This window comes from Oncorhynchus masou, chromosome 24 (assembly GCF_036934945.1).
Source record: "Oncorhynchus masou masou isolate Uvic2021 chromosome 24, UVic_Omas_1.1, whole genome shotgun sequence".
Classification (NCBI taxonomy): Eukaryota; Metazoa; Chordata; class Actinopteri; order Salmoniformes; family Salmonidae; genus Oncorhynchus; species Oncorhynchus masou.
Genome location: NC_088235.1, coordinates 42,303,104 through 42,321,138, shown reverse-complemented (window position 1 = coordinate 42,321,138; position 18,035 = coordinate 42,303,104). Strand labels below are relative to the sequence as shown.

At 45.2% G+C, this 18,035-nt stretch overlaps 1 protein-coding gene across 8 annotated transcripts in view; it reads right to left on the bottom strand.

Moving 5' to 3' along the window:
* kcnma1a (potassium large conductance calcium-activated channel, subfamily M, alpha member 1a) overlaps positions 1 to 18,035 on the bottom strand; it is a 322,881-nt gene that overhangs the window by 126,411 nt on the left and 178,435 nt on the right. The window lies entirely within an intron of this gene.

Here is an 18,035-nt window from a genome sequence, read left to right as displayed (position 1 = left end):
ACTCCAAGCTGCTCTGTCTGGGTGGTGTTCTAGCAGTCAAATTGTTTTACCTCGTTGAATGAACTGACTTCAAGTTGCGCTGGATTAGAGTGTTTGCTAAATGACCAAAATAAAGAGTAAATAAAAGAGTAAAAGAGTTAACATTGAGTGGTTACATGCAGACCACTCCCCTGGAGGACTATACTATAGATAGGGATCATTTGTCATGGTTTTAGTTCTGATAAGGAACCATCAGTGCTGTCTGGGTTTCGTGACAGGGGGGACAGATGTGAATGTGGCACGACCATTTCCTCCATGTGAATAATGGAGGAGATGGATAGACTCTCCAGCTGCTATATAGGAGATGGATGACAGACTGTGGTTAGACCATGCAGAGATGGGGTGAGTGTGTTGTGTGTGTGTTCGTGGTTGTACAGGCTAGGGGGAACTAGTCAATCACTAGTACTGATTCCCAGCTAGGAGTTAAATGCCTTTTCCTTCCTCTCCCAAGCTGGAAGAAAACAAGTTTCAATCACAATCCAACTGTGCTACTGATCAACTGGAAACATATAGGCTAACGCTACATTCATTTCTGCAGTGGAAATTATTTTTTTGAAGCTCTGTTGTTTTGTGAAGCCCTGTTGTTTTGTGTAGCCCTGTTGTTTTGTGTAGCACTGTTGTTTTGTGTAGCCCTGTTGTTTTGTGTAGCCATGTTGTTTTGTGAAGCCCTGTTGTTTTGTGTAGCCCTGTCACACCCTGGTCGAGGTATTTTGTGTTTATCTTCATTTATTTGGTCAGGCCAGGGTGTGGCATGGGGTTTTTGTATGTGGTGTGTTGGTATTGGGTTTGTAGCTTAGTGGGGTGTTCTAGTTAAGTCTATGGCTGTCTGAAGTGGTTCTCAATCAGAGGCAGGTGTGTATCGTTGTCTCTGATTGGGAACCATATTTAGGCAGCCATATTCTTTGTGTGTTTCGTGGGTGATTGTCCTTAGTGTCCTTGTTCCTGTGTTAGTTTACACTAGTATAGGCTGTTTCGGTTTTCGTTACGTTCTTTGTTTTGTAGTGTTTGTATTTAGATTCGTGTTACGTTTTGTTCATTAAATATGGATCGCAATCTACACGCTGCATTTTGGTCCGACTCTCTTTCACCGCATGAAAACCGTTACAGAATCACCCACCACAAACGGACCAAGCAGCGTGTCAACAGGCAGGAGCCACAGGAGAAGCAACAAAGGCAGCAACAGCGGCGCAATGAGGAAAGGACATAGGAACAGAATCTGGACTACACTACGTGGGAAGAAATAGACAGGTGGGCGGCCGACCCAGGAGGAGTGCCCGAGCCCGCCTGGGATTCGCTGGAGCAGTGCGAAGAGGGGTATAGAAAAATGGAGTTGTTGAAGCAAGAACGGCGACGCGGTTGGAAGCCCGGGAGTCAGCCCCAAAAATGTATTTGGGGGAGGCTCACAGGGAGTATGGCGACGCTCGGTAGGAGACCTGCGCCAACTTCCTGTGGTTACCGGGGGGCTAGAGAGACCGGGCAGGCACCGTGTTATGCTGTGGTGCGCACGGTGTCTCCAGTGCGGGTGCATAGCCCGGTGCATTCTATTCCAGCTCCGCGTATTGGCCGGGCTAGATTGAGCGTCGAGCCAAATGCCATGAAGCCGGCTCTACGCATCTGGCCTCCAGTGCGTCTCCTTGGGCCGGCTTACATGGCACCAGCCTTACGCTCGGTGTCCCCGGTTCGCCTGCATAGCCCAGTGCGGGCTATTCCACCTTGCCGCACTGGCAGAGCAACCAGGAGTATTCAACCAGGTAAGGTTGGGCAGGCTCGGTGCTCAAGAGCTCCAGTGCACCTGCACGGTCCGGTCTACCCAGTACCACCTCCACACCCCAGCCCTCCGGTGGCAGCTCCCCGCACCAGGCTTCCTGTGCGTGTCCTCGGCCCAGTACCACCAGTGCCAGCACCACTTATCAGACCTACTGTGCGCCTCGCCTCTCCTGCGCTGCCGGAGTCTCCCGCCTGTTCAGCGCAGCCAGAGCCTTCCTCCTCTCCTGCGCTGCTGGAGTCTCTCGCCTGTTCAGCGCAGCTAGAGCCTTCCTCCACTCCTGCGCTGCTGGAGTCTCCTGCCGGTTTAGCGCAGCCCGAGCTGTCAGTCTGCATGGAGCAGCCGGAGCTGCCAGTCTGCAAGGAGCTGCTAATCTGCAAGGAGCTGCCAGTCTGCAAGATGACGCCAGAGCTGCTAGTCTGCAAGATGACGCCAGAGCTGCCAATCTGCATGGAGCAGCCAGAGCTGCCAGTCAGCATGGAGCAGCCAGAGCCGCCAGTCAGCATGAAGCAGCCAGAGCTGCCAGTCAGCGTGGAGCAGCCAGAGCCATCAGTCTGCCAGTATCCGCCAGTCAGCCAGACTCTTCCAGATCTGCCAGTCAGCCAGACTCTTCCAGATCTGCTAGTCAACCAGACTCTTCCAGATCTGCTAGTCAACCAGACTCTTCCAGATCTGCCAGTCAACCAGACTCTTCCAGATCCACCAGTCAGCCAGGATCTGCCAGAACTGCCAGCCAACCAGGATCTGCTGGATTCAACTACCTGGCTGAGCTTCCTCTCAGTGCTGGGCTTCCTCTCAGTGCTGGGCTTCCTCTCAGTCCCGGGCTTCCCCTCAGTGCCGAGCTGCCCCTCAGTGCCGAGCTGACCCTCTGTCCCGAGCTGCCCCTCTGTCCCGAGCTGCCCCTCTGTCCCGAGCTGCCCCTCTGTCCCGAGCTGCCCCTCTGTCCAGTGGGGTTCTGGGTGAGGACTACTAGGCCATGGTCGGCGGAAAGGGTGGACTATCCAAGGACGCGAGGAGGAGGGACTAAGACGGTGATTGAGTGGGGTCCACGTCCCGCGCCGGAGCCGCCACCATGGACAGACGCCCACCCGGACCCTCCCTATTGTTTTGAGGTGCGTCCGGGAGTCCGCACCTTAGGGGGGGGGGGTTCTGTCACGCCCTGGTCGAGGTATTTTGTGTTTATCTTCATTTATTTGGTCAGGCCAGGGTGTGGCATGGGGTTTTTGTATGTGGTGTTTTGGTATTGGGTTTGTAGCTTAGTGGGGTGTTCTAGTTAAGTCTATGGCTGTCTGAAGTGGTTCTCAATCAGAGGCAGGTGTGTATCGTTGTCTCTGATTGGGAACCATATTTAGGCAGCCAAGCCATATTCTTTGTGTGTTTCGTGGGTGATTGTCCTTAGTGTCCTTGTTCCTGTATCTGTGTTAGTTTACACTAGTATAGGCTGTTTCGGTTTTCGTTACGTTCTTTGTTTTGTAGTGTTTTAGTTCATTAAACATGGATCGCAATCTACATGCTGCATTTTGGTCCGACTCTCTTTCACCGCATGAAAACCGTTACAAGCCCTGTTGTTTTGTGTAGCCCTGTTGTTTTTGTGTAGCCCTGTTGTTTTTGTGAAGCCCTGTTGTTTTTGTGAAGCCCTGTTGTTTTTGTGAAGCCCTGTTGTTTTTGTGAAGCCATGTTGTTTTTGTGAAGCCCTGTTGTTTTTGTGAAGCCCTGTTGTTTTTGTGAAGCCCTGTTGTTTTTGTGAAGCCATGTTGAGTCCCGGTGTTGGATTGAACAGGTCTCCTAGTCAGTCCACAATTAGACCAGTGATATATGGTCGAATTACATGCAACTACACTAGTAACTCATTTTAGACAGAACAATTATTTGTTCATTCATTCGTTCATTATACTTCAAAGGTGTTTACCTATGTTTTATCAGCAATTACCAGGTAGAGCTAAGTAGATTATGATTTAGTTAGAAGAACAGTTATAGGGAATATAGCTAGATGGTATAATGGGAAATGAATGATAAGTATTATGAATAGTTTATAACGGAAGCATAAGCAAAAAGTGCCTTCGCTGCGGGCTGGTATTAATAGTAGTTCATACTGTATCATTGTCAGAGAGACTGGCGACAGGGGAAGACTACAGCCCTCAAATTCAAATCTGGACATGGAAGACAGTTCCACTTTCTTACTTTATTTCATTGTTCCCCTCTAATCAGGGACTGATTTAGACCTGGGACACCAGTTGGGTGCAATTAATTATTAGGTAGAACAGGCAACCAGCAGTAGTCTGGACCTCAAAGGGTAAGATCTGAATATCCCTGCTCTACAGTTATTGAACGCTTCCCAAATGGCACCCTATGGGCCCTGGTCAAAAGTAGTGCACTATAAAGAGAACGGGGTGTCATTTGAGATGCACAAACTAATATCAGGTTCCACGATTCATAAATTTAGCAAACCTCAATTTCCTGGAACACGATGTTGACGCCTAACTTCTGTCTCCATCTGCAGAGAATTGAGCCAGTATGGATAAGAGGTACTGTATAGTTAAAAATGAGAAAGCCTCCAAAATGCCACACACTGTGAACTAACAGTGTGGAGAGGGGGACTTGTTTTCAACGCAGCTGCAGCTCTAGGCTATACCCTGAATGTACAAAATATTAAGAACACCTTAATACTAAGTTGCCATAATTCGTCAGGTCATGGACTCTACAAGGTGTGGAAAGCGTTCCACGGTGATGCTGGCCCATGTTTACTTCATTGCTTCACACAGTTGTCTCAAGTTGGCTGGACGTCCTTTGGGTAGTGGACCATTATTGATACACACGAGAAACTGTTGAGCGTGAAAAACCCAGCAGCGTTGCAGTTCATGACCAGTGCGCCTGGCACATACTACCATACCCCGTTCAAAGGCACTTGAATATTTTTTTCTTGCCCATTCACCCTCTGAATGGCACACATACATGATCCATGTCTCAATTGTCTCCAGGGTTAAAATCCTTCTTTAACCTGTCTCCTCCCCTTCATCCCCTTCATGATTGAAGTGGATGTAACAAGTGACACACTCCCAGGCACACAAGGTCTGCTCAGTCCTCTTCCCAAGGCAGCCATATTTCTCACCTTAGCCAATTAATAAGTCATTCACTGTTTCTCTCTTCACTGCTGTTATTGATTGCAGCGCCCTGATGATAGTATTACAGGCATGGGTCATAGGCCGCAAATGAAACCTCACACATACACAATGCGGTGTGGTGTGCCATGAGTGGTGTGTGTATGTGTGACAAGTGGGCCAGGAACAAGGGCATCCCTTCTAGTAGGGCCGTCCTGCAGAGTCTCTGGCTTACATACCTCATATTCAGTCATTCCCTTGTTCCACAGGAGCAGAAAAGAGAGCGAGGAGTTGAAGCATTAAAACAGACCAGGATGTGGGAGGGAGGGAGGGAGGGATAGATGAAGTATGCTCCCAATGAAAATATCACCAAAATAGCATCAGCTTTGCAACAAATGTCATATTGAAAAGAGAGATAAGGATTATGACTCCCTCACCACAGATGCAGTATGACTGTATCCAGCGAAATGACAGTAACCCCCTCTGACTGACTGGCCGACCGCCGTAATCCCACCTATTATTACTACTGTTATCTGTCATTAGGGTTAGGAGTTTCCTTGGCCACGTGATCTGACCAGAAAAAAATCTGGGCCCTACGTATCACCTCATACGCCTTTGCATCCCGCGGAGGCGGAGGTGTTGCTAACATTTACGATAGCAAATTTCAATTTACAAAAAAAAATGACGTTTTCGTCTTTTGAGCTTCTAGTCATGAAATCTATGCAGCCTACTCAATCACTTTTTATAGCTACTGTTTACACGCCTCCTGGGCCATATACAGCGTTCCTTATTGAGTTCCCTGAATTCCTATCAGACCTTGTAGTCATAGCAGATAATATTCTAATCTTTGGTGAATTTAATATTCACATGGAAAAGTCCTCAGACCCACTCCAAAAGGCTTTCAGAGCCATCATCGACTCGGTGGGTTTTGTCCAACATTTCTCTGGAACTTTCCCATGGAATAAATGTTGTGGATCTTAATGTTTTTCCTCATAATCTTGGACTATCGGACCACCATTTTATTATGTTTGCAATTGCAACAAATAATCTGCTCAGACCCCAACCAAGGAACATCAAAAGACGTGCTATAAATTCACAGACAACACAAAGATTCCTTGATGTCCTTCCAGACTCCCTCTGTCTACCCAAGGACGTCAGAGGACAAAAATCAGTTTGCCACCTAACTGAGGAACTCAATTTAACATTGCGCAATACCCTAGATGCAGTTGCACCCCTAAAAACTAAGAAACTAGCTCCCTGGTATACAGAAAATACCCGAGCTCTGAAGCAAGTTTCCAGAAAATTGGAAAGGAAATGGCGCTACACCAAACTGGAAGTCTTCCGACGAGCTTGGAAAGACAGTACCGTGCAGTATCGAAGAGCCCTTACTGCTGCTCAATCATCCTATTTTTCCAACTTAATTGAGGAAAATAAGAACAATCCGAAATTCCTTTTTGATACTGTCAAAAAACTACATACTGGATCCTATTCCAACTAAACTACTGAAAGAGCTGTTTCCTGTGCTTGGCCCTCCTATGTTGAACATAATAAACAGCTCTCTATCCACCGGATGTGTACCAAACTCACTAAAAGTGGCAGTAATAAAGCCTCTCTTGAAAAGGCCAAACCTTGACCCAGAAAATATAAAAAACGATCTGCCTAAATCAAATCTTCCATCCCTCTCAAAAATGTTAGAAAAGGCTGTTGCGCAGCAACTCACTGCCTTCTTGAAGACAAACAATGTATACAAAATGCTTCAGTCTGGTTTTAGACCCCATCATAGCACTGAGACTGCACTTGTGAAGGTGGTAAATTACCTTTTAATGGCATCAGTCCTCATGCTCCTAGACCATAGTGCTGCTTTTGATACCATCGATCACCACATTCTTTTGGAGAGATTGGAAACCCAAATTGGTCTACACGGACAAGTTCTTGCCTGGTTTAGATCTTATCTGTCGAAAAGATATCAGTTTGCCTCTATGAATGGTTTGTCCTCTGACAAATCAACTGTAAATTTCGGTGTTCCTCAAAGTTCCGTTTTAGGACCACTATTGTTTTCACTATATATTTTACCTCTTGGGGATGTCATTCGAAAACATAATGTTAACTTTCACTGCTATGCGGATGACACACAGCTGTACATTTCAATGAAACATGGTGAAGCCCCAAAATTGCCCTCGCTAGCAGCATGTGTTTCAGACATAAGGACGTGGATGGCTGCAAAACTTTCGGACAAAACAGAGATGCTGGTTCTAGGTCCCAAGAAACAAAGAGATCTTCTGTTGAATCTGACAATTATCCTTAATGGTTGTACAGTCGTCTCAAATAAAACTGTGAAGGACCTCAGTGTTACTCTGGACCCTGATCTCTCTTTTGAAGAACATATCAAGACTGTTTCAAGGACAGCTTTTTCGATCTACGTAATATTGCAAAAATCAGAAACGTTCTGTCCAAAAATGATGCAGAAAAATGTATCCATGCTTTTGTCACTTCTAGGTTAGACTACTGCAATGCTCTACTTTCCGGCTACCCGGATAAAGCACTAAATAAACTTCAGTTAGTGCTAAATACGGCTGCTAGAATCCTGACTAGAACCAAAAAATGTGATCATATTACTCCAGTGCTAGCCTCCCTACACTGGCTTCCTGTCAAGGCAAGGGCTGATTTCAAGGTTTTACTGCTAACCTACAAAGCATTACATGGGCTTGCTCCTACCTATCTCTCTGATTTGGTCCTGCCGTACATACCTACACGTACGCTACGGTCACAAGACGCAGGCCTGCTAATTGTCCCTAGAATTTCTAAGCAAACAGCTGGAGGCAGGGCTTTCTCCTATAGAGCTCCATTTTTATGGAATGGTCTGCCTACCCATGTGAGGGACACAAAATCGGTCTCAACCTTTAAGTCTTTACTGAAGACTCATCTCTTCAGTGGGTCATATGATTGAGTGTAGTCTGGCCCAGATGTGTGAAGGTGAACAGAAAGGCTCCAGAGCAACGAACCGCCCTTGCTGTCTCTGCCTGTCCAGGTTCCCCTCTTTCAACTGGGAATTTCTGCCTCTAACCCTATTACAAGGGCTGAGTCACTGGCTTATTGGGGCTCTTTCATACCATCCCTAGGAGGGGTGCGTCACTTGAGTGGGTTGAGTCACTGATGTGATCTTCCTGTCTGGGTTGGCGCCCCCCCTTGGGTTGTGCCGTGGTGGAGATCTTTGTGGGCTATACTCGGCCTTGTCTCAGGGTGGTAAGTTGGTGGTTGAAGATATCCCTCTAGTGGTGTGGGGGCTGTGCTTTGGCAAAGTGGGTGGGGTTATATCCTTCCTGTTTGGCCCTGTCCGGGGGTGTCATCGGATGGGGCCACAGTGTCTCCTGACCCCTCCTGTCTCAGCCTCCAGTATTTATGCTGCAGTAGTTTATGTGTCGGGGGGCTCGGGTCAGTTTGTTTTATCTGGAGTACTTCTCCTGTCCTAGCCGGTGTCCTGTATGAATTTAAGTATGTTCTCTCTAATTCTCTCTTTCTCTCTTTCTTTCTCTCTCTCGGAGGACCTGAGCCCTAGGACCATGCCTCAGGACTACCTGACATGATGACTCCTTGCTGTCCCCAGTCCACCTGGCCGTGCTGCTGCTCCAGTTTCAACTGTTCTGCCTGTGATTATTATTATTTGACCATGCTGGTCATTTAGGAACATTTGAACATCTTGGCCATGGACTGTTATAATCTCCACCCGGCACAGCCAGAAGAGGACTGGCCACCCCTCATAGCCTGGTTCCTCTCTAGGTTTCTTCCTAGGTTTTGGCCTTTCTAGGGAGTTTTTCCTAGCCACTGTGCTTCTACACCTGCATTGCTTGCTGTTTGGGGTTTTAGGCTGGGTTTCTGTACAGCACTTTGAGATATCAGCTGATGTACGAAGGGCTACATAAATACATTTGATTTGATTCATAATCCTATATAATGTATCCATTATTTCTTCATAGGGTTACAAACCTCTCCAAAAAATGCCCATGTTTTTCAGAAACCCAGATTGGAGGACTCCAGAATGTCCAGCATATTCCTTCCTGATTCCAGAAATCTTCCAACGAGGATTTATGAAAACCTAGGGATTTTTTTAAAAGATACCTGAATTTTAGAACAATTTTAGATTTCTTCATTTTGTTTTTCCTTTTATCCACCCATTACTTATATTATTACATAGAAGTTCTTAAGTCAATTTACTAAATCCCTGCTGAAGTAGGAGGTACAATAGCAGCCAATAAAACTCCCCTCTAATATTCCTTCCAGCATTCTGCTGCAGGGTATCGTAACACAGCTCCTTTAAAGACAACAGCCACCTGGAAGTGCCTGGAAAAACCAACTCTGGGGAGGATACTGGTTGGCCACCAGGGAGATGGATGTGGATCTTACCCACTGATCAGTGCTGTGTGTGTGTGTGTGTCTCTCTCTCTCTTCGGAGAACAGAACACTGCTCCACGGAGGCAGACATAAAAGCCCATACTATAAAGAGCTCCAGCCTCTTGGACTCACACACACACACTCTCACACACACTCTCACACACACACACACTCACACACACACACACTCTCACACACACACACTCTCACACACACACACTCTCACACACACACTCACTCACTCACTCACTCACTCACTCACTCACTCACTCACTCACTCACTCACTCACTCACTCACTCACTCACTCCAGCCTCTTGGACTCACACACACACACACACACACACACACACACACACACACACACACACACACACACACACACACACACACACACACACACACACACACACACACACACTTCTCTCTGTTACCTCAGGGAGTCACTTGCAACTCAAAGAAAACCTCTCCGTTTGAAAGTCTTAGACTGCTTTTTCACAGACAATTTCAAATCTGAGGTACTCCCCCCAAGCAAGTAGCAAACGCTATAGGACTGTGTTAATATCTTCCAGAAGGAATGAGCCACTCCCTTCACTATTGAAGAGCAGTTCTGAAGAGCAACAGATAAACAAAACATTTGAGCTTCTTTATTTTTTTGCGTTGATGGGGTGAGAATGTGTGTGTGCGTGTGTGTGTGTGTGTGTGTTGGTTGGGTGAGAATGTGTGTTGGATCAGGGGGAGAGGAAGTGGAGTCTACAGCTGTTGGAGTGAAAGTACAGCTGTAACTCAAGCTAGTCAACACACACACACACACACACACACACAGAGGTTTGTTGGTCCCACTGAAGTGGCACAGGAATTAAAGTGAGCATCTAAGGTTAATGATTATGAGGAGAGGCCGGAGTAGTGGGAGTTGGGGGGAAAGACTTGTCTTAGCTTAATGAGAGCACCGAAAGAGAGAGAGAGGCTTTCCTAATATCTAGTGTTCTTCCCTAGAGCTGTCAGATATGTCTCTCTCTGTCCCTCATGAGTTAGATCAACCTATCTGTGCATCTTAGCTTAATGAGAGAGAGAGAGAGAGAGAGAGAGAGAGAGAGAGAGAGAGAGAGAGAGAGAGAGAGAGAGAGAGAGAGAGAGAGAGAGAGAGAGAGAGAGAGAGAGAGAGAGAGAGAGAGAGAGAGAGAGAGAGAGAGATGCCATAGCCTTATACACACACACAACTGTAAAATAATTATTTAATGAATCACAAAAACATACCTTAATCACAGCTAACATCTTTCCCTAATACTTAGTGCCTTTCCTTAGTATCCTTCCCTAGTATCCTTCCCTAATAGCTAGTGTTCTTCCCTAGTATCCTTCCCTAATACCTAGTGTCCATCCCTAGGATTCTTCCCTAATATCTAGTGTCCTTCCCTAGGGTATTTCCCTAAATACCTAATGTACTTCCCTAGGACCCTTTCCTAATACCTAGTGTCCTTCCCTAATACCTAGTGCCCTTCCAGAGGATTCTTTCCTTATACCAAGTGCCCTTTCTGAGGATCCTTCCCTAAAACCTAGTGTCCTTTCCTAGGATCCTTCCCTAATACCCAGTGTCCTTCCCTAGAATACTTCCCTAATACCTAGTGTTCTTCTCCAGGATACTTCCCTAACACCTAGTGTCATTCCCTAGAGCTGTCAGGTATGTCTCTCTGTTCCTCATGAGTTAGATCAACCTCTGTGTATCCAAGGCATTCTGTCTTGTCAATCACCTCATCGAGGTGCTCTACGCAGTTTTAGTGTCAGGAGCTTTCTGTCTATCCAGTGGAAGTGCTAAGTAAGGTTCTGTGTTTCAGCTACTAGTCAGTTGTCCGACAGTCTTACTATCACAAAGTCAAAGACGCTGCATTCAGGCAGTTTTCACGTTCTTTGCCCGGTTTGAGGATAACACAGTGCTACTGACACAGCCAGCTACCAAGGACTGTGGGCTTTCCTTCTCTGTGGCCGACGTGAGTAAGACATCTTAACCCTCTCAGAGCTCCCAGACGGCATCCCAAGCAGTGTCCTCAGAGCATGCGCAGACAAGCTGGCTGGTGTGTTTACGGACATATTCAATCTCTCCCTATCCCGGTCTGCTGTTCCCACATGCTTCAAGATGGCCACCATTGTTCCTGTACCCAAGAATGCAAAGGTAAATTAACTAAATGACTATCGCCCCATAGCACTTACTTCTGTCATCATGAAGTGCTTTGAGAGGCTAGTTAAGGATCATATCACCTCCACCTTACCTAATACCCTAGACCCACTTCAATTTGCATACCACCCCAATAGATCCACAGACGATGCAATCTCCATCACACTGCACACTGCACTATCCCATCTGGACAAGAGGAATACCTATGTAAGAATGCTGTTCATTGACTATAGCTCAGCATTCAACACCATAGTACACTCCAAGCTCATCATTAAGGTCGAGGCCCTGGGTCTGAACCCTGCCCTGTGCAATTGGGTCCTGGACTTCCTGACGGGCCGCACCCAGGTGGTGAAGATAGGAAACAACATCTCCACTTCGCTGATCCTCAACACTGGGGCCCCAGAAGGGTGTGTGCTCAGCCCCCTCCTGTACTCCCTGGTCCCCCATGACTGCGTGGCCATGCACACCTCCAACTCAATCATCAAGTTTGCAGACGACACAACTGTAGTAGGCTTGATTACCAACAACGACGAGACAGCCTACAGGGAGGAGGTGAGAGTTGTGGTAGTGTGGTGACAGGAAAATAACCTCTCACTTAATGTCAACAAAACAAAGGAGGTGATTGTGGACTTCAGGAAACAGCAGAGGGAGCACCCCCCTATCCACATCGACGGGACAGCAATGGAGAAGGTGGAAAGTTTTAAGTTCCCCGGAGGCTGAAGAAATGTGGCTTGTCACCTAAGACCCTCACAAACCTTTACAGATGCACAATTGAAACCATCCTGTCGGGCTGTGGTCTGTACAACGCATCACCGGGGGCAAACTACCTTCCCTCCAGGGCACCTACAACACTCGATGTCACTGCCTGTTCACCCCACTATCATCCGGAAGATGAGGTCAGTACAAGTGCATCAAAGCAGGAACCGAGAGACTAAAAAACAGCTTCTATCTCAAGACCATCAGACTGTTAAATAGCCATCACTAGCACAGAGAGGCTGTTGCCTACATACAGACTTGAAATTATTGGCCATTTTAATAAATGGCCACTATAATAATGTCACTTTAATAATGTTTACATATCTTGCATTACTGATCTCATATGTACAGTTGAAGTCGGAAGTTTACATACACCTTAGCCAAATACATTTAAACTTAAATTTCTTTCATCACATTCCCAGTGGGTCAGAGTTTTACATACACTCAATTAGTATTTGGTAGCATTGCCTTAAAATGGTTTAACTTGGGTCAAACGTTTCAGGTAACCTTCCACAAGCTTCCCACAATAAGTTGGGTGAATTTTGGCCCATTCCTCCTGACAGAGCTGGTGTAAAACTGAGTCAGGTTTGTAGGCCTCCTTCCTCGCACATGCTTTTTCAGTTCTGCCCACACATTTTCTACAGGGTTGAGGTCAGGGCTTTGTGATGGCCACTCCAATGCCTTGACTTTGTTGTCCTTAATCCATTTTGCCACAACTTTGGAAGTATGCTTGGGGTCATTGTCCATTTGGAAGACCCATTTGCGACTAACTTTTAACTTCCTGACTTGAGATGAGATGTTGTTTCAATATATCCACATAATTTTCCGCCTCATGATGCCATCTATTTTGTGAAGTGCACCAGTCCCTCCCGCAGCAAAGCACCCCCACAACATGCTGCTGTTCTTCATCTTGCAAGCGTCCCCCTTTTTCCTCCAAACATAACAATGGTCATTATGGCAAAATAGTTCTATTTTTATTTCATCAGACCAGAGGAGATTTCTCCAAAAAGTATGGTCTTTGTCCCCATGTGCAGTTGCAAACTATAGTCTGGCTTTTTTATGGCAGTTTTGGAGCAGTGGCTTCTTCCTTGCTGAGCGGCTTTTCAAGTTATCTCAATATAGGGCTCGTTCTACTGTGGCTATAGATTAGGATAGAGAGCACTCTAAAGTTTCCAAAACTGTCAAAATATTGTCTGTGAGTATAACAGAACTGATATGGCAGGCAAAAACCTGAGGAAAATCCATCCAGAAAGTGCTGTTTTTCTGAAACTACTCTTTTCCATTGCAAACCTATCCTCTATTTAAAGGAATATCAACCAGATTCCTTTCCCTATGTCTTCCACAAGGTGTGAGCAGTCTTTAGACATAGTTTCAGGCTTTTATTCGGAAAAATGAGCGACAATGATCACATCGCGTTAATGGAAAGCCAGATGTCCTCAGATGAGTGCATGCGCGCAGCCGGGAGCGAGACCTTTTCTTTCTCTCTTCTATTGAAAAGGCTACAGTCCGGTTGAAATATTATATTATTATATAAAACAACCTGAGGATTGATTATAAAAAACGTCTGACATGTTTCTACGAACTTTACGGATACTATTTGGTATTTTCACCTGCCCGTCGTGACCGCTCGAGCCTGTGGATTACTGAACAAAATGTGCCAACCAAATGGAGGTTTTTGGATATAAAGAGAATCTTTATCGAATAAAACAAACATTTATTGTGTAACTGGGAGTCTTGTGAGTGCAAACATACGAAGATCATCAAAGGTAAGTGATTGATTTTATTGCTTTTCTGACTTTCGTGACCAATCTACTTTGCTGCTAGCTGTTTGTAATGTTTTGTCTGCTGAGAGCTGTCCTCACATAAACACTTGGTTTGCTTTCACCATAAAGCCTTTTTGAAATCTGACACACCGGCTGGATTAACAACAAGTTAAGCTGTGTTTTGGTGTATTGCACTTGTGATTTCATGAAAATTAAATATTTATAGAAATTTAAATTGAATTTGGGGCTCTGCAATTCACCGGATGTAGACGAAAACTATCCCGCTAAAGGGATCTGAGTCAATAACACGGCATTTTCTGTTTTGAACATTGATAGAAATGGACAATCTAAACATCAACAGAGACTGTTAACAAACAGAGACAAACACACAGACACTGTCTGAGCCTTTACACACAGGGAAATTGGCTCATGAATGGATGGAGAGAGAGAGAGAGAGAGAGACAGAGAGAGAGAGAGAGAGAGAGAAAAGAGGTGAAGCAAGGGAGCGAGAGGAAAGAGAGAGAAGTAGAGGGAGAGAAAGAAGGAAAGATAGCTAGGTAGAGGGAGATACAGAATTAGAGGAGAGAGATGGTTTCTCATCCTTCCCATGAAGTCCTGACCCTGGCATTAAAAAGGATTATAAACTTTCATGGCGGCAAGGAGATTGGTCTCCCCAATCTTTTTCTATTCCTCTCTTTTTGTCTGAAATATGCCAAGTCGAGGCAGATTAGGAAGAGAAGGGAGAGAGAGAGGGTGAGTGGGGGAGAGTAAAGGGGGGAGAGGCAGAGATAGAGGGAGGGGATAGAGAACTAGATAGACAGAGGGAGGGAGGAAAAAGCGAGAGAGAGGAAGGGAACAAAAGAGGGAGTAAAAAGAGAGAGGGGGGACACAGAGGGAGAGGTAAAGACGGGAAGGACTTCATCCCTTTCTGTAACCGAGGGACTGGACACATACCAGGAATCATTTCCACACCACTGTTCCCTGCACTACTGCTCAGATTAACACTGCAGATGTTGGACATGGCATGACTTTATTCATGTTTTGCCTGTCATGCAACACCCAGAGCTATCTGTAAAACAACACATTTCACCACAACTATCTGGTGTATGTGACAATAAAACATGTGTATATATACATATATATATACATACATACAGTGGGAAAAAAAGTATTTAGTCAGCCAACAATTGTGCAAGTTCTCCCACTTAAAAAGATGAGAGAGGCCTGTAATTTTCATCATAGGTACACTTCAACTATGACAGACAAAATTAGGAAAAAAATCCAGAAAATCACATTGTAGGATTTTTAATGAATTTATTTGCAAATTATGGTGGAAAATAAGTATTTGGTCAATAACAAAAGTTTATCTCAATACTTTGTTATATACCCTTTGTTGGCAACGACAGAGGTCAAACGTTTTCTATAAGTCTTCACAAGGTTTTCACACACTGTTGCTGGTATTTTGGCCCATTCCTCCATGCAGATCTCCTTTAGAGCAGTGATGTTTTGGGGCAGTTGCTGGGCAACACGGACTTTCAACTCCCTCCAAAGAGTTTCTATGGGGTTGAGATCTGGAGACTGGCTAGGCCACTCCAGGACCTTCAAATGATTCTTACGAAGCCACTCCTTCGTTGCCCGGGCGGTGTGTTTGGGATCATTGTCATGCTGAAAGTCCCAGCCACGTTTCATCTTCAATGCCCTTGCTGATGGAAGGAGGTTTTCACTCAAAATCTCACTATACATGGCCCCATTCTTTCCTTTACACTGATCAGTCGTCCTGGTCCCTTTGCAGAAAAACAGCCCCAAAGCATGATGTTTCCACCTCCATGCTTCACAGTAGGTATGGTGTTCTTTGGATGCAACTCAGCATTATTTGTCCTCCAAACACGACAAGTTGAGTTTTTACCACAAAGTTATATTTTGGTTCCATCTGACCATATGCCATTCTCCCAATCTTCTTCTGGATCATCCAAATGCTCTCTAGCAAACTTCAGACGGGCCTGGACATGTACTGGCTTAAGCAGGGGGACACGTCTGGCACTGCAGGATTTGAGTCCCTGGCGGCGTAGTGTGTTACTGATGGTAGGCTTTGTTACTTTGGTCCCAGCTCTCTGCAGGTCATTCACTAGGTCCCCCCGTGTGGTTCTGGGATTTTTGCTCACCATTCTTGTGATCATTTTGACCCCACAGGGTGAGATCTTGCGTGGAGCCCCAGATCGAGGGAGATTATCAGTGGTCTTGTATGTCTTCCATTTCCTAATAATTGCTCCCACAGTTGATTTCTTCAAACCAAGCTGCGTACCTATTGCAGATTCTGTCTTCCCAGCCTGGTGCAGGTCTATAATTTTGTTTCTGGTGTCCTTTGACAGCTCTTTGGTCTTGGCCATAATGGAGTTTGGAGTATGACTGTTTGAGGTTGTGGACAGGTGTCTTTTATACTGATAACAAGTTCAAACAGGTGCCATTAATACCGGTAACGAGTGGAGGACAGAGGAGCCTCTTCAAGAAGAAGTTACAGGTCTGTGAGAGCCAGAAATCTTGCTTGTTTGTAGGTGACCAAATACTTATTTTCCACCATAATTTGCAAATAAATTCATAAAAAATCATACAATGTGATTTTCTGGGTTTTTTTTCTCTTTTTGTCTGTCATAGTTGAAGTGTACCTATGATGAAAATTACAGGCCTCTCTCATCTTTTTAAGTGGGAGAACTTGCACAATTGGTGGCTGACTAAATAAGTTTTTTGCCCCATTGTACGTACGTACGTAAATTTCAGTGCAATCGCAAAAACCATCAAGCGCTATGATGAAACTGGTTCTCATGAGGACCGCCACAGAAAAGGAAGACGAAAAGTTACCTCTGCTGCAGAGGATAAGTTCATTAGAGTTAACTGCACCTCAGATTGCAGCCCAAATAAATGCAGAGTTCAAGTGACAGACACATCTAAAATATCAACTGTTCTGAGGAGATTGCGTGAATCATTGCTGCAAAGAAGCCACTACTAAAGGACACCAATAATAATAAGAGACTTGCTTGGGCCAAGAAACACAAACAATGGACATTAGACCGGTGGAAAACTGTCCTTTGGTCTGATGACTCCAAATTTGAGATTTTTGGTTCCAATCAGTGTGTCTTTGTTAAAATAACATCAAATTGATTGGATATACAGTGTAGACATTGTTAATGTTGTAAATGACTATTGTAGCTGGAAACGGCTGATTTTTTATGGAATATCTACATAGGCTTACAGAGGCCCATTATCAGCAACCAACCATCACTATTGTGTTCCAATGGCACGTTGTGTTAGCTAATCCAAGTTTATAATGAGCAAAAGTACACAGACACTTGACAGAGGAAGATTGGAAAAGTGTTATGAACAGACAAATCTAAGTTTAAGGTGTTCGGATGACAAAGAAGAACATTCGTGAGACGCAGAAAAAATGAAAAGATGCTGGAGGAGTGCTTGATGCCATCTGTCAAGCATGGTAGAAACAACGTGATGGTCTGGGGGTGCTTCGGTGGTGGTAAAGTGGGAGATTTGTACAGGGTAAGCGGGATCTTGAAGAAGGAAGGCTATCACTCCATTTTGCAACGCCATGCATGCCATACCCTGTGTACAGCGCTTAATTGGAGCCAATTTCTTCCTGTAATAACTATTTAGGGAAGAAGCAATCAGCTGGTATTCTGTCTATAATGGAGTGGCCAGCACAGTCACCGGCTCTCAACCCTTCTGAGCTGTTGTGGGAGCAGCTTGACCGTATGGTACGTAAGAAGTGCCCATCAAGACAATCCAACTTGTGGGAGGTGCATCAGGATTATATTTCCTATTCATTTTGCAACTCATTTCATGTATGTTTTCATGGAAAACAAGGACATTTCTAAGTGACCCCAAACTTTTGAACAGTAGTGTGTATATACACACATATACATATATATAATTTTTTGCTATCTATATTGAAGAGGAAACAAGCTGAGGGAGGATAGCAGGTTTGTATAGGAAGTGAATCATTAAAAAGCACACTTATTCATATGCAGCATTTCCCTAGATGTTGTGATAA